This window comes from Phocoena sinus, chromosome 13 (assembly GCF_008692025.1).
Source record: "Phocoena sinus isolate mPhoSin1 chromosome 13, mPhoSin1.pri, whole genome shotgun sequence".
In the NCBI taxonomy this organism is placed as follows: Eukaryota; Metazoa; Chordata; class Mammalia; order Artiodactyla; family Phocoenidae; genus Phocoena; species Phocoena sinus.
The window spans coordinates 22,170,700-22,183,230 of NC_045775.1; the positions used below are offsets into that span (position 1 = coordinate 22,170,700).

The 12,531-nt window shown below is 43.6% G+C and overlaps 1 protein-coding gene across 9 annotated transcripts in view; it reads left to right on the forward strand.

The window, feature by feature from the left end:
- The window catches only part of BABAM2 (BRISC and BRCA1 A complex member 2), a 451,346-nt gene that overhangs the window by 377,882 nt on the left and 60,933 nt on the right, over positions 1-12,531 (forward strand). The window lies entirely within an intron of this gene.

The window sequence follows — 12,531 nt, forward strand, 5'->3', positions numbered from 1 at the left end:
CGTTTTACAGTAAGAGCGCAGGCAGGCTGAATGAGAAGGGATTAGCTTTTGAGTCCACATCAGGCTCTGCTAAGGTGTGACCAGGTTTAAGGTACTTTATGTTAAAGCCCTTTGGATCTTCCCTTTTTTTTTTTATTCCTAATCTGATTCTTTTCATCTGTCCTTCAACGCTCTGTGTATATGAGCTTCAGCTTCTGTGTTCATAACCTTAGTCTTAACTGGAGCCTGATGGGCTGTACCACACCCACCATCTTAAGAAGGAAAAGCTATGTAGGCCTTCCCTGAGCTGCCCACACCAGCATGTAAGAATTGTATTCTTATCCAGGAGACCTTGGTTAGTCCCTATAGGCTAGAACAGGGGGTAGAATTAAGGTAATTAAGCTGGCACTAATGTGTAGGACAGGTAGAGAAGCAATTCCTGGATGCTGAGGAAGCTTATTGAATTAGTTCAGGTGTGAATTGATTAGTATTTGGAGCTGACCTAAAAGGGTTGGCATGGGAGGCCCAATGCAGTTGTTCTTAGGCTTAACCAAAAGTATATTCAGCTGTGTAAAGTGGACTGATACTTTAAAAAATATGCATTCCCACTTCTGTTTGTCCACGATGGAAGTAGATGTGCCTCCAGCGCCACCAGTCCCCTCCCGGTGGGACAGTGCCTTGTGCACAGTCCTCTCCAGGAGGAGCTGCCAACAGTGAGCCTTTCCAGAAATGGAAGCAGCAGGATGAAGAATCAGAGTTGACTCAGAGGTCCTGAGCTTGGTCGAATATTAGACCCAGTCTGTGAGGGTGAGCGAGGAACAAGCTTACGGCTTTTGTTTCAGACATGTGGCGTGATTCTTCCCCTGCCGATAGCAGAACATCCTGACGATGTCAGAACCAGGGGTTTAAAATCTGAAGAAAGACTTGAATTCAAGGTCCAGCTCTGTCACATAACTGTAATTCTAAATGAGCTTCCTTCTGTTCCTGAGTCTCAGTGTTCTTACCTGTGAATGGGGTAATACGCCCCCTTGAACATCACAGATGAGACGATATATGTGAAAACATTTAAGCCAAAAAGCTTGTATTATGACATTCACCAGGCCTCTGGGATTATCAGACTGCAAAGGTGAGCAGTCAGAGAAGGATGTGGAGATTTTGAAGGCATCAGAGGGTATTGAGAGACTGGGCTCTCTGGAACTTTCTAAAGGAGGAAAGCTGAGGGCCAAGCCTCCAGGGTTAATAGTCCCTCACCTGAGCTTTGTGAGGGGCTGTTACTCGGATGGAGAAAAGAAGACAGTAAACATTTTAAAAGGAAGGGAAGTACAGATCGATACGGTGTCGTGGAAATCATGGGAGAAGAACAGAACTGAGCAACAGCGTCAAATGCCATTAAAACCCTATAGATAGGACCATAAAATACTTTCCCAATCAAAAGGAAGAAAACAAGGAAATCAAAGCATCAAAAATAAAAATTCTTAAAAGTCTGAGCTCATTGTACCCAGGGGAATAACTCGTAAGTTCTGGACAAACAACACATCCTATCCCTCCTCTAGGTCTATCGTGGCCGTGCGGGTCAGTCTCAGACCTCTGTGCGCTTTCTGATTCATGGCCAGAGAACGTTGCTTGCCCGTAGCAACCCCTGGCTGAGATGGCAGATGAGCCAAAATGCCCCTGAGTAGAAACTCCTTCCAGAATGTCAGAAACAAGCAGTAAATCTAATTTGTAGCACTTGTGGTAGAAAGAACACGGGCTTCAGACCCAGACGGCCCAGGGCTAAGCCTGGCCCCATCTCCTCCTCACGGCTGCTGGAAAGCGCTTGGGCTTGCCACGTGCATGGCCTTACTCCCTAGTAAAAAGGGGCAAGAGAGAACCGTGTGGCAGGAAGCGCCCAGCACACTGCAGGTATTCAGTAAATGTTGACTTCCTTCCTTTTTCTTAGCATTTAAAAAGAAAAAGAAAGAAAGAAAGAAAGAAACCAAGGAATGGAACCAAAAATAAAAACCACCATGCCTAATTTTTAGCAAGAGATTTTTCAGAGTTGGGTTAAGAGAGAACCCAAAGTCATACTGCAAAAGCAGCTTTGGTAGCTACGGTTACTTTCCTCCTACAGGGAGATTTGCCAAGTCACAAGGGGCATCAGACAGTGAGGCTTGCTGGATGCGGGATCAAGACCTGGGGTTCTCTGTCAGCTGCCCAAGCAGCTCACCACTCTGTACCACAGGCTCCTCAGTTACCAGATGGATAGATGATTTCCAAGGCCCCTCTCTGAACTGTGATTTAACAAGTATGTCCTCTGTTGTGATAAGACATGGAGAGTTCTAAGTATCTCACCTGCCTAGCTCAGCTCTGCCCTGAAAGCATATCTGTCAAAAAACACAGCCAAAAGGAAGGGAATAGACCAAAGAGGTCTCACTCAGTCCGTGTGTTTCACTCACAGGGACCTCAGGCCTGACTCTTACACCTGCTAATAAGTTTGGTGCACTAGTTCCGTAGTTCCTAGCAGCTTAACTGTCCAGAGAAGGTCTGTGGTATATAGGTATAGCCTAATCTATAGCCGGAGCCGGGAGATGGGGGTGGAGGGAACCAAGAAGCTATAGACAGCAGACGCTAGACACTTAGACACACTTGTGTCGTTCAGCCTGATGTCACGGCTGTATGGCCCACTCTGAGAGCTAATGTTCATAATTGCGACTTTGAGTCATTTAAAGGGGGATATGGGGCTTCCCTGGTGGCACAGTGGTTAAGAACCCTCCTGCCAATGCAGGGGACATGGGTTCGAGCCCTGGTCCGGGAAGATCCCACATGCCGTGGAGCAACTAAGCCCGCGCGCCTAGACCCTGCGCTCCACAACAAGAGAAGCCACCGCAATGAGAAGCCCGCTCGCCGCAACTAGAGAAAGCCCGTGCGCAGCAACAAAGACCCAGCTCAGCCAAAAATAAATAAATTTATTTTTAAAAAATAAAGGAGGTTATGGAAGAAGTAAATGTGAAGGCTGCTTTAGAAAGATTTCAACCAAAAACGACAAAAAGGAAGAAAAAAGTTTTGGAGCTTCCAGTTATTGAGTGCAAAGATGCTTCTCTTAGGAGAACGGTGATCCAATACCTTTGCTTGAACGTGATCTTATTCCTTTACATTTGGATGTACAAGTCAAGCAACTCAAGTCAAGGGTTTGCCTCAACACGCTCACCTTGTGTTTCACAATGTATTCTCTTTAATTCAAGTTAGGAGAATATGACAGTTTAAAAACATCATTTTAGACAGCGATCACACTTTCATCTGAAGTGAAATTTCTAAGTGGAGTTGCTATCAAGGAAGAGCATGAATTAATTTCCATTCTCCTACTGTATCCCCCAGCCCTTCTCACAGAAGAAATAATGACCAAGGAGATGGCCAGAAAACAACTAAACAAAAACTTGGACAATTCACGGACCAAATAGGGATCTTGAAATATACAAAGATTGATTACATTTCTGGTCTTTTTTATCCAAGCACAAAGGAAAACTGGCCAAGTTTTCATCAGGCTTTCCCTCTGTTCAAATGTTTTCTGGTCTCTGGTCAACTTTTGCTGCAAAACCCATTTGACCTTACATTCTCCAGAGCTATGATTTTTTTTTTTTTTAGTTTGAAGGAAGAAGATTATAGAATTAAAAATGAAGAGTTCCTAAAGACTCCTGAATTTGCCCCGCATAAAATGATGGGCAGAACTAACTTGGAAGCTTAATTGAAAGAACCTGGCTACCTTTAATCTATGGGTTGTATTTTCTCAGCTGGAAGTCAGATTAGAAAAAGAAATTATACAGACTCAGGTCTGTTTGTTTTAATTGCTTCTAAGAGAAAAGTGAGTAATAATAAGTATCATTTATGAATATCTTCTATGTGCCAAGTGTTCTATGTATATTCATTATGTCACGTAAACCACCCAACAGTCTTGCAAGGTAGGTATTATCCCATTTTAAAGATGAGAAAACCTAGACTCAGAGAGTTTAATAAGTTGCCTGAGGTCACTCAGGTCATAACCAGTAGACTAGGAATCAAGCCCAGATCTGTCAAATTCCAAAGATCATATTCTTTCCACTGTACCATCCTGTTCTTACATTCCTTTAGGCTCCAACCTTCATTTATTGAGCACTTTCTATGTGCCAGATGTTGTACCACCTGCTTTACTTTCAACCTGGAGGTTGGAGTTTTTCCAGTTTTATGGATGAGGAAAGCAGCTCAGTTAATCTACCAACGTGATACAACCTCTCAGTGGAACCTAGGTTGCCACCTCCAGAGCACATGTCCTTCACATGACAATTCAGCCTCACCGAGATAAGCTCTTTCCTGTCCATCTCACCAGATGGAACTGAACCTAAAGCAACCAAAGAATGGAATGGCTTATCTTTAAACGTTTCCATAACCACCTAATCTAGCGGGTCAGACATTTTCCTGTAATTTTGATCCCCCAGCACAGTATAAATCTGGAGTGGAGGATGTTTGGCATGTGTAATACACAAATAAAAAATAAGTTCATGCCGGTTTCTGCATAGGGGAATGACGTGGTGACCAGGATTTTAACCTGTCTTATGAGGAAACACAAAATCACTCTTGAGGGGCCTGGTTTCCAAGCACTGACACGTATTTAACCTAAGCTATGTCCCACCCCAATCTTACACCCAATCCCAAATCTCAGGCCCTACGGTAAGGATTGTCCGCCTAGGAAGGTAGAGTTGTTTGAGAGAAAACGGAAGACTCCTGTAAATCGGTTACAGGCCATCCTCAGGCTTGCCACACAGGGCCTCCCTTTGACTGTAAGGGATGCACTAGTAAGTCTTAGGAGATGTTTTGTAAAGAGGAATCGGTTCCCAAGCTGAGACGTGAATGACTGCGCTCCTCTAATAATAAATAATAACATTTTTGATTTATGTGTTATACCTTCCAAAACATTCTCCATTCTAGAAGATTTCTACCATGTTGGGGGTATTTAAATTACCGGACAATTTCTGACCCACCAGAGTGGGTGGTATGGGATATCTCCCCCAGAAATGTTCAAGGCTAACAGTGCCCACGCAAGAAAATCCACACTCCTTTGCTCTGTGCTCACGACTTCCCACAGTTTGGCGTCTTTATCCAGAGCCTGTCTGCACCGGCATCCTGTCCTCTGGGCCGGTATTCCCTCTACCCTGATCACCCGCATTCCCTCACTCTCCTTTGCTCTGACTGCTCGACACTGTTCCCTCTGCCTGGAATTCCTTCACCTTTCTCTCTCCCTTCCCCGTCATAACCCTCCCACTGCAACTGCCTGTCTGAATCCTGGTCGTCTTTCGAGGCCCTGCTTAGCTAACAAGCCTTCTAGAAGCCCTTAGATGGATTATCTTTCCACCCCACACCCCAGGCAGTTACTATCTCTATTATAACCCTCACCATCGCTTCCCTGCCTGAGTACAGTGACGGTCGAGTGCATACTGGTGTTGTCCTGTCAGGGGGAGGACCGGGCTTTGGTCAGCTTGACCTCCCTGGAGCCGGCTCAAAGTAGTTGCTCCACGAATGCTTGTCAAATTAGATACTTGTTGCTGTTTTCTCTAGGATATAAAGCTCGTAACCAGACCCTTTCAAAAATAAAAATAACTAGATTCGTTTCAAAATTTTTTTTCTTCATAAAGCCAAGTTAGTCGTCCTTCACTTTGGAGTAGTCTCAGTATTTGCAAATTTGTGCCTGGTAGGATGTTCTAATTTTTAAAGACTGGAATTTAAATTGACCAGTGTCAGTCCTGCTACTTTTAAAAATTTTGTCCTTTCCTTCTAATCATTTGCATTTGGTACATCATCCATGAATTTTTGAAATTAAAAGCTGATGACTCTTTAAAGACTTTGCCCAGCTTTTAAATACCAAGGATTTTGCATTTGAATATATTTTAATTTATTTAAGGATTATTTTAATCAAATTCTTCCTTAATTTAGCCAGATTTCTGTTTTAATCCTCCCAGGCCGGGACTTTATTTATTGTGACTACGTTCTTTTAAAGATAGAAGTTTAAACAGTATTAAATGCTGTTTATGGTGTTCTCTCTTGCTAGATTTTTTTCTGCATCTCATAGAAACATGTTTCCTTTTTTGTTGTTGTTGTTTTTTGGTTTGTTTGTTTGTTTGTTTGTGGTAAGCGGGCCTCTCACTGTTGTGGTCTCTCCCGTTGCGGAACACAGGCTCCAGACGCGCAGGCTCAGCAGCCATGGCTCACGGGCCCAGCCGCTACGTGGCATGTAGGATCTTCCCAGACCGGGGCACGAACCCGCGTCCCCAGCATCGGCAGGCGGACTCTCAACCACTGCGCCACGAGGGAAGCCCCACATGTTTCCTTTTTTACATGTCTAGTGCAGTCAACATCTCCTCACTTTTATGGTCTCTGCCAGTCAGTCCCTAGATACATAGCGACTAATTGCTGTGTGTCTAGCCCAGTGTTCACATGTGGAGGATATAAAATAACAAGAACACTTCATTGTTAGCAGTTCAGCCGAGGCTGGGTTATGGGGATGTGGAGGATGGAGAACTCAGTGAGTGACAGAGCAGGGAAGAGAGGTGTCCTGGAAGAAGGTCACAGAAGCAAGAGCAGGTTGAAGGGACTGAACAAGAAGCCAGGACTGAGGAAATACCAGTATCCACAGGATCCAAACGGGATGCAACCGCAGGGGACACGGAAACCAGGTGACATTGCAGGAAGCACGAAGTGTAACCTACCATCCATTTCCAGGAAGCATGGGTCCTCAGGTGTAGCATGGGGCCTGCTACATGGGATGTGCTCACAAAACGTGTGATGGATGAGGGAATGGACGAACCAGGGAAAGCAGACAGAGAAGCACTGGGGTAGGGAAGGTTTCTCATGCTGGGGACCCCTCGGTCCTGGCCTCAGCCACTGGTTTTCTCCTTTTCTCCTGGTGAGGACAGCCCCGAGGGGGCCTTGTTCAGGAGTATGAGCTGGACGCATGCAGAGTTCTAGGACAGAGGCATTTCCTACAAGTTGAGTCTTGATGAGAAGAAACCCAGATAAACCCAGAAAAGGGAGGAGGGCCCTCCAGGAAGAGAGAGCAGCTTGACCATGAGCTTCCAAGGCCAGCGCCGGCTCCCTTCATCTTTGCATCACCTGTTGCTCTCCGCATGTACCAAGGTGAGGGCAGTGGTGGAAAAGAAAGCATGATTGATAAAAGAGGGCAGGTTATAGCTTTTCTAAATTGAATATATACAATACCAAAAGAGCCAAATAAAAAAGGAAAATTGTTATGTCTACACAGTATCGAAGCTTTATCGACTTCTTTCCTCTCTACAGAGTATCCCCCAGACTCCCATTCTGATTCAGCTTTTAACCTTCTAGAACCGACTCAAAGTGCATGTCGTCTGCAGAGCTTCCACCTCAAGCAGGGTCCCCCTTCCTCTGCATGGACACCATGTTCACGCCTCAGCCGTTGTCCGATGTGCTTCACTGTGGGAGCTTCTCCCCCTTTCTCGGGCCTCCTGTTCCCGCCCATGCTCAGGGCATGGACGCCTTCGCTCTCCCTGGCACCCTACCTTCCACTCAGTAAATTTGGGAGAAAAGAAGGGACCCAGCTGACCAGCTGATTTTGCCAACCTGACAGTGTTCTCATGAGAGAATGTACATCTTCTTAGTGCCTGTATAAGCTGTAGTCCAGTTTTTATGCAGTTTTCTTCTGTGCTTTTTATTTTTCTTTACAACTGTGGTGTTCTTTTTCCCATGAAGACCATTCAGCTTTCCTGACCCTCTTAGTTTTATAAATGCTCTCATTTTAAAAAAATAGTATTTATTTGAATATATATATATATATGGAACATATAAAACATACCTATGTACTTTAGAGACTAATAAAACACCACCAGGACTTCCCTGGTGATGCAGTGGTTAAGAAACCGCCTGCCAATGCAGGGGACATGGGTTCGATCCCTGGTCTGGGAAGATCCCACATGCCACGCAGCAACTAAGCCCGTGAGCCACAACTACTGAGCCTGCGCTCTAGAGCCTGTGCTCCGCAACAAGAGAAGCCACCACAATAAGAAGCCCGCGCACCGCAACAAAGAGTAGCCCCCGCTCGCCGCAACTAGAGAAAGCCCACGCGCAGCAACGAAGACCCAATGCAGCCAAAAATAAATAAAATTAAATCTTAAAAAAAAAAAACACCACCGACTTCAGAAATGGAACATAACACCAGTATCCTAGAAGCCCTAAGCGTGTCCTTCTCAGAAGTAACCACTACCCTCAATTTTATGTCAACTGTGCCCTTGATTTTCTTAATAGTTCTATCACCTGACATATGTCCATAAACAATATATCATGAATTTTTCCTGTTTTTGAACTTTATGTAAATGGAATCATGTTGACTGTTTTCTGCTGCTATGAACATGTGTCTTTGCTTTTTGAAAAACTTTTAAAAATTATAAATATTTAAAGCCTACTCAAGTATATAAAAAGTACAAAAACAAATACTGTGTATCCACCTTAGCCAAATCTCAGTATTTTGCTATAAGTGCTTCTGGTTTTGTTTTGTTTTGTTTTTAAAGAAAGAGCACATTATCAAATTGGTTGCAGCTCCCTGAGTACCCCTCCCTGATGCATTCCTGTCCCTCTCTCCTTCCCTATTACCCCCAGAGGGAACTACTATCCTTAATTTGGTGTTTACCATTCCTGTGTACATTTTTATGCTTTTTACCACATAGACATTCATAAACAGTGTGTAATAATGTATGCATGTTTTTGGACTTTGTAAGTATATACTTAACAACGTTCATCTATAAATTGCTTTTTTCACTGAACATTATGTTCTTGAGATTTATCTATGTTGATACATGTAGCCCTAGCTCGTTTGTTTAAACAGCTATAAGGTATTCCATTGAGGAATGTACCACAGTCTCCAGTTGATGGACATTTGAAGATGTTTCCAATTTTTGTTATCACAAACATTGCTACAGCAAACCTTCTCCTAACTGCCTTCTTATGCACACGCGGCAGTATTTTAGGAGTAGGAATGCTCAGTTATGAAGTATGTACATCTTCGCTTTTACTGTACAAGAGGTTATAGAAATTGACATTTGCATCATCAGTGATGAGAAATCCCGGTGTTCCACTTCCTTGACAACAGTTGAGGATTGTTGGGATTTAAAATCTTTGCCCATCTAATGGGTATGAAGTGGAATCTCCTTGAGGCTTTAATTTGGCATTTCCCTCAAATGCTCCTTTCCTTTAGTTCAACAAGCATTTAGCAATGTGTCATGCTGTGTGCTAAGTGCTAATTCATGGCCCCGATCCTTAGGAGTGCTCAGTCTTTGCAGTGATTCCTACCTGGCGAGGCATATCAGAGTCGCTTAAGGTGCATTTTCAGGAACCAGAGGTCTGAGGTGGGGCCCAGGCATCTGCAACGTTAATTCCAGGGTGATGCCGATGCTCACGTCCAGTCGAGAACCTCTGAGCTCGTGGCGGGAGAAGGCTAATTCAGCCTGGGTTCGTTTGTGCGGGCAGGTGCGAGAACCTGGCTCTTCCTGGGCCAATGCTATGGCATCCCTTTCATCTTGAGATTCTTCTTACAGTTTTATTTGATTGGCTCATTGGGTGTTGAAATGATTAATTTGTATCTATTGATAGAAAGTACCTCAAAAGCAAATGCTAAACACAATGTAAGCAGAGGCCAGATTTCCTATAACTTCACCTGTCTGGGGCAGCTGTAAACTCGGAAGGAAACAAACAACAGCCAGAGAAGGAAGAGGAGGAGACAGTCTCTGAACTCAGAACAGTGCCTGAGGAAAGCGACCCCGAGCTCACACAGCATCACTTCATATCGTGCAGCCCCTGATCCACGCCGGGTCCTGGTCCTAGGGATGGATAGTCAGCCATACCTGACTCTTCAGAAGCTGAGATACATGTGGGATGAAGTAGACAAAAGGCAAAGAGAAGAGGCAAGAAAGAGAGACCATATTGAGACCGAGTTGGCCTTGGTGAGAAGTGGCAAAGGAAAGAGAGCTGGCTAGGAAAAGGCAACAGAAATAAATAGAGAAAGTTCGTGGTCAGGGGCAAACAGCATGCACATCCCAGTAGCCCTGGGGACCTCAGTACCACACTAAAGGCACATCGACTCTTTAACAGAGGATGGTTTGGGGGGGTCTGGTAGGAAGTATTTGTGAAAGAGCAAGCGAAGTCTTCTTAACACTTGAGACTCTTGTGTCTAATGGTCTTTTCATGTGTTCTCTGTCATCGAGAAAATGCTAAATTATTTTCAGTATGTTGTATTTACGGAGATGTGAAGGTCTGTACAAAGTTTAGAAAGATATCCATCAAAATAGTTAAAATTAAACACTGAAAATTTATGCTGTAGTTAGAAATTTCACATATATGGAAGAGTGTATAAAGCCAGATTTTAAAAAAAAAAGTACAAACTAAGGAAAAGGATGAGTAGGGGGAGAGAAGGAATGTTTATTTAGTACCTGCTCTTTTTTTGTTCAGTTCTTTCAACAGTGCTATAAGAATTATTATCCTCATTTTGCAGGTGAGAAAATCAAGATTCAAAGAGATGAAATATTTTGCCTATGGTCTCACCGCTAATAAATGAATGAGGCTAGGAATTAAACCCATTTTTATCTGACTCCAAAAGCTGTAGGTACATTTTTCCATCATACCGTGCTGTCACCTCCCATATTAGGATTTTTAGCGTTTACAGCAAAATTCAAGAAACTTCAGGCTTTAGTTTGGTAATACTAGTAGAACCCCAAAGGTAATCTGTTTACATGATCAAATCACTAAAAGTGAAAAATTGAAACCAGTTTAATAAAATGTGGTTAATATTTAGTCTCCTTGGTCACTTAAATGTAAGGCAGTGATCGTAAAAGGAGACACCATTTGATTTTTAATGCCTTGAGTAGGGACACTTCTGAATTGGAAAACTTGACTTTTATATTTCTTGTAGGCAATGTATGGTATTTAACTTCCTAGTGGTTAGAATCTGTGTGTCTCAGAGGTTTAGCGTGTGGTTAGTAAGATCAGGGGTGGTCAGTAAATAAATGGCAGCTTCCCTAATTGGTTGTGTGCCCACTGTGGGGGCAGCCTGGGAATGAGACGTGTACAAACTACCTTTAGGAAGAGTTGACCTCAGTGGGAATCATCTTTGGAAGGGAAGTTTACAGCCATTCAACGTGGGGTTAAAACTATCTCCTAATGAGGCTTCGAGGAACCAGAGGGGCCTGAGAGGACTGGAAGTGGCAATGGGACCATCACCACCACAGAGTGACCCCGTGAGCATCTTCCCTGCTAACCCAAGAACGCAAGAATATAGAGTTCGGAAGGTTTGGATAAATGAAATAATGGCTGACTTGTGAATAATGACGAAAATATTTGATGATGTGACCCCCGGGGAAGCAATTATGGTTAACCCCTCGTTTGTTTGGCATTTTCAAGGACTGAACTGTCCCACATAACTGAATTTTCCAGACAACTAAAACTTTCCTACTTATGCGCCTTCAATGTTTTTAACCATGCTTGGTGGAAATGTTTCTGAAATAGATTATACAATTATCCTGCCTCCTTGAACAGAAGCTGCAAGAAATAACATTTCCCTTAGTTGCCTTTGACTGCAGGTCTGAGAAGACCTGATTAAATAGGTTTAAATAGTTAGGGCTTGTAATCGTCTCACATAACAAGAAATCCAGAGCTGGGCAGTACCAGAGAATGATGAATTCTCAGCTCAGTGATGTCAGGCTGACTTCCCAAAAGCTCATGGTCATGAGATGGGTGCACGGCTCCAAGTCCCAAGATCTCACATGATAAGATCTAGGCAAGAATGAAATGGGGGCTTCTCCGTACATGTGTCTTTAATTAGAGAGGAAAATATTTCTCAGAAGACCCCTGGCCAACTTCCCCTCAGGTCCCATTGGCAGGACTGAGTCACATTTCTATACCTTGGTTTTATGGGAAGTCTGAGGGAGTGAATACCCAGCACTCTCCGACTATGGGGTGGGAGGAGGGCTCTGCCCGTAAAAAAGAAGGATGGAGAATGGCTGTTGGGTAGGCAACCAAGAGTGTCGGCCACATTACCAAGATTGGGAGTGAACGTCACTACGTATGGTTATAGCTTGAGGGATGGTGGAGCTTTTTGCTCCTACGCTGAATCACCCCAGACTCGGCTGCTTTTTGATTTCCTAAGTCTGCTTTTATTTCGTATTCTCTCTCCTTGCTTTATGCCAGACTGCTAATTATCACTACTTGCTGTTAATGTCCCTTGCCCTAATCTTGCCATCATTAGATTTTTTTTTTTTTCTGGAAAAACCATATGATCAAACTTTTTAGAACTATGCCTGAAATGTTGAGTGAGTATCTGGCAGCTGTCCTGTGGATCAGATACATAGTGTGGCATTTCTTTTGGCTGTTCAGTGTCACTTTTCCATTGTTGAGGTTTTCGGGGAAGTGAGCAGTTTTTAGAGAGTCTTATGAACTTAGATAAATCTAATGAAGTCTTCTTCTGGTGCAAGGATGAGCACATAGGGGCAGTTATGCTTATTTACTAGAGAAGGTAAAACTGTCGGAACT